The sequence below is a fragment of the Centruroides vittatus genome, unplaced genomic scaffold, assembly GCF_030686945.1.
Source record: "Centruroides vittatus isolate TY-2023 unplaced genomic scaffold, ASM3068694v2 contig_1830, whole genome shotgun sequence".
Classification (NCBI taxonomy): Eukaryota; Metazoa; Arthropoda; class Arachnida; order Scorpiones; family Buthidae; genus Centruroides; species Centruroides vittatus.
This window is the reverse complement of record NW_027121126.1, coordinates 39,314-50,313: the sequence shown is the minus strand read 5'-3', so window position 1 is coordinate 50,313 and position 11,000 is coordinate 39,314. Positions and strand designations below refer to the sequence as shown.

At 30.3% G+C, this 11,000-nt stretch overlaps 1 pseudogene; it reads right to left on the bottom strand.

The window, feature by feature from the left end:
- Positions 1-5,957: 5,957 nt before the first annotated feature.
- Positions 5,958-6,383, bottom strand: LOC136969930 (deoxyuridine 5'-triphosphate nucleotidohydrolase pseudogene; annotated as a pseudogene).
- Positions 6,384-11,000: the final 4,617 nt, after the last annotated feature.

Here is an 11,000-nt window from a genome sequence, read left to right as displayed (position 1 = left end):
GGACTGATATTTTTCAAACTAGCACTGCATCCACAGAAAAATTTTTGATCATACTGACATTGGCACAGTTAATTACAGATGACATTTAAATAGTAATCTACAATTACATACAGAAACTGTAGATAAGCATAATTCATAGTTGCATATAATTATTGGTCCATGCAAAATTATTCATAATTTTACTGGTCCATGGATAAGAAAAACATTAAAAAACACTGCTGTGACAATCTACAGTAACAAGTCTTGCCAAAACATTTCTCAAATCCTTAACTTTTTTGTAACATCCTAGTTACAAAATGCATTTCGAAACTACACCGTTAGAGAAGTTTAATATTAAGAAATAAAATGTGTGTTTTGGCGAGACTTGTCTTATTGTAGATTTTGTCGATAAGACTGAAGTTGAATTACCTATAATTTATTACAAACCTGAGGAATATTAGTTTCAAAACTCACCTATGAACAAAGTGTTTCTGGTGTGATGTGAATTGTTATGTAATAACCCTACATATAAATAAGATCATTATTAATCATCAATTTTAAATTGATTTCAAAGATTAAACAAAACTTACTCCTTTCAGTAAACCATAGAATATCCACATGGATTAAAGGGAAAATCATCAATAGTCACCCCTGGTAGCAGTTTATCAATTCCTGACTTCTGAGTTGCATCTTTACGCACTCACTTCTCTTGTGAATATTTTCATTATCTTTTGATCTAAATCTTGCATGATAATGTGTTTTTCATTAAGGTATATTTTAAAGGAATTATTATGTCAGTTGAAAAAAATTAATGAAAAGGATATCTCCAAAGTTTGGTCCGGAACTTGAATTCCTCCAAATTGTACAGATGGATTCAATGTATATAGATACCTGTAATAAAATTTAAACTTCATAAATTGAAAATGATTAGATTTTAGTTTTAAGTTTATACTTCAAACAATGAAAGAAGTGCACATGAACATTAGCGTTTAAAATTTGCTGCTTCAGTTAAAACCAAAAATATACTTTGGAAGAGTACCAGAATTAAACTTTTAAAATGAGTGTGTTTAATTCAAGAAGAGAGCATATAAGAGGCTGTCCATAAATTACATAAGGTATTTTGGGGTGGGTGGGGTCAAGGATTTCTTACAATTTCTTACTCGGGGGTAGGGGGTAATAGATCTCGTCTTACGTAATATTCTTATTTTTATGTTTTGATCTCGTTGAGTGGTGGAGTTTTGAATTTGACGGTTTCTATTAAGAACGCTTGTTGTACTAAAACTATCAGGTGTGACATGATAAAATAATAACTCTAGCAAACTCACTCTCTAAACATTTTTTTATCATGGGTGAAAGGCCGTGTGGTGGTTTCTGTCTCTTTTTTCTTTTTTATTAGAATAAGTGCACCACTCCTATGGGTATATAACACTAAGAATACATAAACAAAAATACATGATACAAAGTAAACATAAAATCAGTATTCGGCTTTTAGTGAAAACTAAAATGTAAAACTAGAAATTATAAATTATAGTCTTATCTTCCATATTTTTTGAACATAATTGTAAAAAGCATCAAACAGTGGCTTCTGAACAAGCTTATCGAATGGATATGGCCGCCTGAAACCAAGCGTAAAGATTTCTAATTTCAGAATAAGTCTATCTTGATAGTAAATTGGACAATGATAGATCATACGGTCGACGGTGTCTAGGTTTTCTGTAGAGCAAAAGCAAGAGGCAGTTTCTGCCCGGTTATACATTGCCAGGTAGCTTCTAAAATTATGCTCAGTAAATAGTGGAGCAGTAGCAAACATTAAATCTCTAAGTGGTGATGAGAACCTGCATTCAACACTAGAAAAATAAAGTCTTGTTATTCTACCAGTTTTACTGCTGAACCATTGTTGATTCCACTTTTGCACAGCATTGTCATGAATATAATTTGTAAGGCTGCTATGTGAGAGAGGGATGTGAGTGTAGTCCAAGTCAGTGTTCTTTGCAGCTGACTCAGGGCTGTTTCACACTATGACCGACTGGTCCAACCTGAACGATCCTATAATCAGACCAACTAGAAGTAGAAGCATTCACATTGAGTACGATTATATGTCGGCGGCCAATTCGTAAGGACCAATCAGAACGGGTGTTAGAAATCGTTTTAAGTTTTTCTAATTTTTAAAAATATTTTTGTAATCTACCTGATTAAACTTTGCAGTTATGATCTTACTTCGTTGATAAATTCTTATGAAAAGTCTAAATAATACCATCTTTTCTCATTATGTCGATAATGTTTTTTAATATATAAATTAAAATCATGTGTTCCCATTTAAAATTTAAGAGGTTATGAAAGAAATAAGGTACAAGGAAAAATTTAAATAAATCAGAAATATATATAAAGTAAAGTTATGTTTGATTGATTTAATAGTTTTCATATATCCAAAGTCTGATTGGTTGTAGTTTCGAAGCTTTCATTGGCTGTAGCTCACTGACTGCTCTAACCCAGCTACAAATATTTAACTTTTTAAATCTGTCCGACTGGAACGATCAGTCAGTTGGCCAACTGCTGTTGTCATGGCAACACGACTTGAAGTCGTTCCAGTCGGTCATAGTGTGAACCAGCCCATAGCCTGAAAGTTGGCTTTTTCATTTCCAAGTATGTCAGTATGGCCAGGAAAAAAATATAAAAGTTATCTTATTTTCAAGATTTATAATATGGTGCTGGATATATGTGATATATGTGTAATATGGTACTGGATATATTGCTATTGCAACTGGGATTTAATAGAGCTTTTATGACAGACTGAGAACCACTGTAAACGTTGACAGACAAGGTTTTGTTTGGTAGTGAAGTGGCCCACTGAACAGCTTGGTAGACAGCATTTTCCTCAGCTTGACGGAGGTATGTGGAATGTATCTGTACCTTCTAATATATTTTGGGCAAAATATGTCAGTTTGGAGAAAGATACAGATACTTGAGCCAACATCAAGGGGGCAGATGTGTAGATATTAATCTCTGCATCTGTGTAGATATTTTTGTTTGCATGGTTATCCATGGAGGAAACAGATGACACCAAATGTACCTTGTTTACAGGGTGATGATCAGAGAAAGTAGGGTAATTGCAATTTGGTAGCATAAAAATATTGTTAACAATTAATTATGTATCGACACACACACCAACCTTTATAATGCAGCCTTTTAATTCAAATTTCAAAAAGACTGAAAACGTCTGAAATTGGAATTAAAAGGCTGCATTATAAAGGTTGGTGTGTGTCGATACATAATTAATTGTTAACAATATTTTTATTATCATCATCATCATATGTCATAATATTCATTTTTATATTAATTTTAATTTTGAAATATGAACTTGCCTTCAGATATCAACTGAGTCATAGCATGCTGTGAACTTTACTTTCACAGGAATAAAATAAAAAACTTCCCCTTTTTACATTTCCTCATACTTTAAAATCAGCAATAATTTATAAAAATATGCAGTATTTGTCTGATTTTAGAATTATTATTATGTAAACAAAAAGTATATCATATCATATTTCCTTTATTAAATCCTGGAATAAAAGGTACTGTTAAAAATAGACCCTGGATTAAAAACATTCCTATTCTTAAACAGCTTCTAGCCTACTTATTATTAAACTGTTATTTTACTGTTTTCTATTTCTCAGGATTTATTGGACTTATCATGTGTTGAGACTTACCTGTATCTCCTTTATTATTCTACTAAATTATACATTAAACTACAAACATCTACATTTTTTTGCAATCCTAAAATATACTGTTTAATTACAGTCCTCTTTAGTAATGTTATATTGGCCAAACAAAATATTAATTTGTCTAACTCACGCAAACCACTGACAAACATAACTGTACACACATACACATTTCATACATCTCCTGTATAACACAGTTAGCTTCCAAAAAGTGCAGTATCTCTGCTATATGAAACAAAGGACTAATACAAAACTTAGGGTTAGGTTCCAAAAGTTAGCAAAAGTATATTCTTTTTCATAAAAAAAATGCTTGTTGAAGCAATCAATAACTAACAATCACAATCAAAAGTGTTGCTTGTTAATATTAATTTTTCTTCACTGCTAAACATCATTAAATGAGGATTTTTTTTGGCGAAACATCATCCGAGCTAATTTATTGTTGACCTTAAATTAAGATGTTACTGATAATTGAGATTTTGTTGTTTTTTTCATAAAATCTGATATTTACATTTGGCTTGTGTTTGCCTATCTTTAATCTTTTTAGTAACTTTGAATTTAATCTATAAAATAAAGCACAAAGTCTTTCAGGTCCTTTTAGAGCACTGTCACAATAACTGGCAACAATAACTGGTTTGTATGAAAGCTTGAATAGGAAGTTAGGATAAGAAAGAAGAAAAATTGTATAATCAGTTTTCATTAAAGAAAACTGAGTGAAAGGCACAAAACATTAAAAATGTCAATATTCCAAAATCCATAGGCAAATATAAGGCCACATGCATGCTTGTTTGAATATCAAAGACGTCCTTAAAAAGTGTGACTTTTGTCTGGGGATGTTCTTGAACCGTATCATAGGAATGCAGTGTTGTACAAGGGATACCTGTAGTTAAAAACTTAACACATTTAAATTACCTGATATTTGAAGGTGTGCTGTTGACAGCTATTTTTACATGTGTAAACCTAATTACAGTATTTTCATTCTTAAGCTATACTATTATGCCAATATTTAATTACATTAACTTATCATAAATAATCTTAAGAACAGAAGAATTGTGCTATAAGTGATACTTTCCTCATATGTTAAATTATCATCAGCAGTTAATTTTTTTCTTACATGTTTCTTTTCAAAACTCATCATCCTTATTTATTCTTCACGTGTGTGCTTGGTGTAACAATAAAAATTTCTTTAATTTTTTTACACTTGTTACCTGGAAGTTTGTAATTCTTTGGCAAATTCTTATATTACTTGTTCCTTTTTAGCATAATAGTAGTAGTCAAATGAGTAGCACTAATCACAAAATTCCCATAGGATAACATGTATGAGTAGCACTAATCACAAAATTTTTGAGTAAATACATTTATAAGTTAGTTGATAATAATTTTTCGGAGTAACTTACCATTCGACGGGAAATTTTTCAGAGTTCGATATAATTTTTAGATCGCAGAGTAACTTACCGTTCGATAAAATTTCTGCGCGCGTTATATCACGAAGTGAGTGTGATTTGAAATAATATAACACTGGAATTATTTTGAAAGATTTTTATTTTTACAAAACGTTTACAATTTTTCTTTCAGTTTGTCTAAACAAAGACACATTTCTGACATTAAGTACAAGAATAAATTTTCGCGATTGCTAACAATGTATTCCTTGCGTAAATTTTGATATTTAATAAGATGACACCAAGAAAGTTTAGTTTGGAATTCGTTAATAAATTCTTCGTCAAGGGTTTGATAGCGAGAAACAAAAATCCAATTTAGATGGTCTTGTATTTGACGTAAAGTCGATGTACTTAATTTTTGGTGTTTTAAAATTTTTTTAATATCAAATTTATGTATGAAGGCGATAATAAATTCTTTTGAAAGAGATTGGAATTCGGCGACTTTATTCCAATCAAGATGATTTGAAAAATTTGTAAGGAAAACGTCGTCTAATTGCTGATATTCACAAATTAAATCCCATTTTGCATAATCAAGATGCGACATAATAAACGTGGTAGGAAATTTGTAATTTTTCCATATGTGTTCCCAATTTAATCTATCCGCATAATCCGAAATAAACCTATGAGATAGATCGCGTCGCTTGCTGATTGTTCCCCAGTGTACGAAATTTTGAAATTGGGTTATCGTGTTCTCATCGATAGGCGAAGATGAGAAAGCTTCCCAGTCGATGGGGGATGGTTCATTAACTACAAAGAAATAAATAAACATTGTTTATTTAATTACATTACTTGAGTACATTAATATAGAGTACATGATTTAACCCGATTACAATCTTTGAGAAAAAACAATATCGTCACAATCTTCAAAACTTTGAGAAAAAACAATATCGGTGCATTCTCCAAAGCCTTTTTCATCTCTGTCAGTACCGTTCAATGAATTTGTTTCTAAAAACATAGGATGCAAGATTCTTTCAAAAATTAATTGTGCAATAGCTGCTCCAGGTTCAAACACAATAATTTCTGATCCGAAATTATATAACAGAACTCCGATATTTCCTCGATAGTCGGAATCGATAACTCCACCGTTTACTATAATTTTCTTCAAAGACAAAGAAGATTTTGGAGCAATGCGGCCATAACAGTTTTGTGGCATTTCAACAGCTAGATCGATAAAAACTAATTTTTGTTCATTTGGATTTATTTCAAACCCATCAGCACAGAAAATATCATATCCTGCTGCTCCGCTAGACATCCGTTTTGGAAGTTTTACATTTTTGTTTAGTTTTTTAAAATATATAATTTCTAGAAAAATAAAATATTTATTTAATATTACATTCCATACATTCGCATTTTATAAAATATTTATCGAAAACAGGTAAAGTTATCTTATCGTCTATTACAAAAAATTTACATCTATATGATTTATTATTCAACATTTTCAACGAGGCCGCTTTAATACACGCCTGTTTTAAACAGGAATAAGTTTTACTACTAAAGCGGTGTATTACATAAGTATATTTTCTTTTATATATTATTAAGAACCCATATTGCGGTGATGGTAGATCTGCAAATTAAAAGTAGAAACTATAGTGACCAAACGATAACACGTCTATTCCATTATCTAAAATAAATTTTTTATCGTAAAAGGGAGAAAGGGAAATTTTATTTTGGAGATATGTTGTTACCTCATGATTTTTGCTTTTAATTCCGTATTGTCTGTGTCTTAATAGTTCTGTATTAAATAATACTTCTTTATATTTATCGTGATTAAATGTTTTTATAACAGATTTTTTAATACCTTTAGCAGTTTTTTTATTTTGTTTATCGAAAATATAAGAATACATTTTCGGTTTTAGCGAGCAAAATTCGATTATTGGTTTCGATTGAGTTTCGTCTTTAAAATAACCCAGTTTGTTTTTGTTCGTTTCGTTATATAATTTGTGAGTTTTAGGATAATTACTGAAATCAAAAATATCGGGAAATGATTTGAAATCTTCGTATACGTCGTTTGTAAAAATTTGAAGTGTCAGGGAATCTGTGTCTGTATATAATAAGCGTACGTTTTCGCCATATCTATTTTTAAATATTTTATAAAATGTTTGGTAAATATGCAATTTACTCAACTCTAATACGCAAAAACCTATATAAATTGGTTTATCCAAAATTAAATTAAGTTTTTTCAATTTAAAAATTGTGAGATTGTCATTTATAATTTGAAACTTTTCTACGGACGGCTTAGACAGATATCTACGATATTGATTTAATGTTGTAGCCGCTTTTAAATTAATACGCTTTCTTACATTTTGACAGGTTTTTCCGAAAAAACTATTATTCATTAATTTAAAAAATGATTTGTCGAAATCATTAGTTGATTCTTGTCTTTTTTTATTATTAAAATGAATATATTTTCTAAGCCATGGACTTTGACAAAACGCTAATACTCTATGAATTTTAGTTATTATCAATCCCTCTTCTAGATAAAATTTTAAATTTCTATAATGAACTACATAGTTTGTTTTATCGAAAAGAGTAGGAGTTAATTTTTTATTAGTATTGACATACTTTAAATTTAATTTTTTTAATACTGTTTTTTGATAATTAGATAATAAATCGTACGGGATCGAAATATGCTCTGGGGCAAGCGGTAAGTCATCGTGTCTATCATGAAGAGTTTCGGGATATTTTAAATCGACTTCTAAGATATATCCTATGCTACTTTTATCTGATATATTAGGTATGTCTAAAGCGTCTATTTCGTCTTCGTGTAGCCATCTAAAATTATTTACGGGTAAGTATGCGCTCATCACAAACCCGTAAAGATTATTTGCATCTATCGACAGAATATAATTATGAGGCAGATTTTTATCGTATGTTTGCGGTATTAGCGGATTATTAGCTCGCGCAAATCTTTTCCCTGCCAAACTAATTCCTCCTCGCATGGCTTGTTCGATAAATTGATACTTTTCGACGTCAGCTGAATAATTCTAATTGGATTTTTGTCATTTTTAAACCGCAATTCCATGTTAAATCAGGTGCAGTTATAAAATATACGGGATCTAAATTATAATACGTTAAACTTAATTTTCTGAAATTCTGGAATATATCCGCCAATAATATAGTATCGACATATTGGTATAATTTTAAATAGTCTTTAAAAGTTTTACAGTTAAATTTTTCCCAAACTAATTGGGCGTGATCGTAATCTTCGTCGCTAATATTTTCTTGCGATAACTCGTTATAAAAACATTTTTTAGGAGGCAATTGTTTTTCGTCTAATATTCGCTTATTTTTAAAATAGGAATATGGAAAAATTCCCTTTCTTAATAATAATTCTCTATATGTACAGCGACGAAAAAAACGATTAAAAATTGGGAAATTATAATTCGCATTTTTTAAGTTCTCGGTTAAAACGGCGAGGCTAGAATTTAAAAACTGGAAACTGTCAATGAATTTATAATAATCTAATGAAAATGTTGTAAATTTTTCGGAATTTATGGGGATAATTTTAATTTTCGAAAATAATTTGGAAGGAATATTTTTAAAAATTAAATGCGAATCATAACCCGAAAAATTATGAAGTATAATCGGGATAAATGTTTTTAATCGATAATTCAAATTGCATCGATTATGGGCATATCCGCGGATATCACCTGTCTGGTGATTGTGATCCAATACGCGCAGATCATCATCATTAAATTTTTCCTTACAAATATGGCATATATGTTTCGAAATATTAGAAATACTATTTAAATTAATTTCGACGTTGCGATTTATTATATCTAATAAATTACTTAGCTGGTTTTGGATATCAATTAGAAAATTATTAACGGCGTTATCACCCAAATAAAAATTGCTATATATTATCTTATCTTCGTTTTCGATAATTATAATAGAATAACATATAGGTTTATGAATTTGGATATTTTTAGTAAAACTAACACTCGGATCTATTTCATCGGAAGAAACCTCTTCCAAAATTGATTCAAAGTCGCAATAACACGCTATGGGAAAGAATAATTCCTTTTCTATCGCCCGGAATTTTACGATCGCATTCTCACCTTTTGGGGTTGATACTTTTTGATATTTATGATTAGAACAAAATTTAACGTGATCATTTAAAGTACACTCTCTTTCGAATCCGTTTAGACATTTTTTACAGTATTTTCTAAGTAAAAATTTATCGGACATTAATCTATTAAAGTTCCTAATCAAGAAATAGTGCGACTTATATAGCAATAAATTTATCTCTTTTTCAAATTGAAATTTACTTATATAGATAGGATAAATTAATTTCTTTTCGTAGCCATAAACATTAATAGTCAGACAATTATTTTTTTCAAATATAGGAATATTTTTCACGATTACAGGAAATTTCTTAACTAAGAATTTTTGTCTGAAAGTAAAAGTCTAATTAAAAACAGCTGTGGAAATTTTTTAATTCAAATTGTTCAGTACCTTTATTTTCTAGTTGAAACAAGCATATAATAAGCCTCTTGCTTTTAGTTTTAACGTGTAATGTTTATAAGTTTGCACTAGCTAAAGCCTGAAATTACATTAGTTATTCGTTTATAAATGCACTATATCTAACTAAATTAATATAAGCAAATCAGTAAACTCTTTTAGGTTTTAAAATATAACTTAGTGTTTATTAATGTAAATATTGAAATGAAATGTTTCTGACAAACTCTCGTATTGATATTCACTTTATACGTAACGAAATTTTTCCGGTTAATTCTCGAGAGCCATGCAGTTTGCCTTCGTCGTGAAAGCTCCTCAGTTTGGGATCCTTGATGACAAATGATGCCGGGAATTTTAAAAAATGATGTTCCTTTGTTCTTGAGTGAACTAGCATTACACCCAATTACACAACAAATCACCATAGTGATATTCGCGACGAAAAAAAAACAACACAAACTCCAGTTAAAGCGTACGTGAACACACACAAAACGTAAACAAGTCACAAAGATGGCGCCGGACAATTGCGCATGCTCATGACGTCACTCGTGATGTCGACGTGAAACCTCTATTAACTGATTGCCCCTGGAAGTCGGCTGCTTACAGAAACACAGCTTCCCTATCATCAAATGTCACGGCACGCCACTGCTTGAAAGCCAATTGACATCAAGAAAATTTTTCTTAGGCTTACTATAGTAATATAGAGTTTCCCAGAAATATTTATTGCTAAACAGTTTTGAAAACATTTTTACTTGTCTAAATACTGTCAAAACTTTTCTTTAGCAAATCGTAGATCAAAAAACAAACAAAACAAGCCATTTTATAGCGACTGTTTACAATTTACACAATGTAGCTCGATAAGTGTGGCATTCAGCAACAATTTTAGTTTCAGTGTTTTCAAAGGTTGATGATTCGTCAAACTAATATCTCAACCGATACATAAATAAACCAATTGCAGTTTTAAAAAGTTCAGTATTGATTTTATCAGCCAATAACCTGTATTCTTATTGCTAATTGCTTTACAATAGTAGGGGACGGTCTTTCCCGAAGTATTTATGGCCTAGGGGTTGTGACAAAACATTTATTGGTTAAGACATATACAAAAAAGCAAATCAAAGTTTAGATCGTTACCTTCATTATATATTTTGTCGTGTTTAATTTTTTAAAATTATTTTTTATCGCTAACTACACCTTACCTACGAATGGCAGCTTTTCGGTATAATTCATAGTACAATTCAAGAGACTTTTTGATTTAAACATTGAATTAAATTGTTTCGTTTAATTTCGGTAATTTTTGTTGTAATAATGGATCTTGAATGATAATACGGTATATTGAAAACAATTGAAATTAATAGACGGGTCCATTGTTTCACAGAAATTCACTGGCCGTGTATGTTGAAAAAATAAAACGATT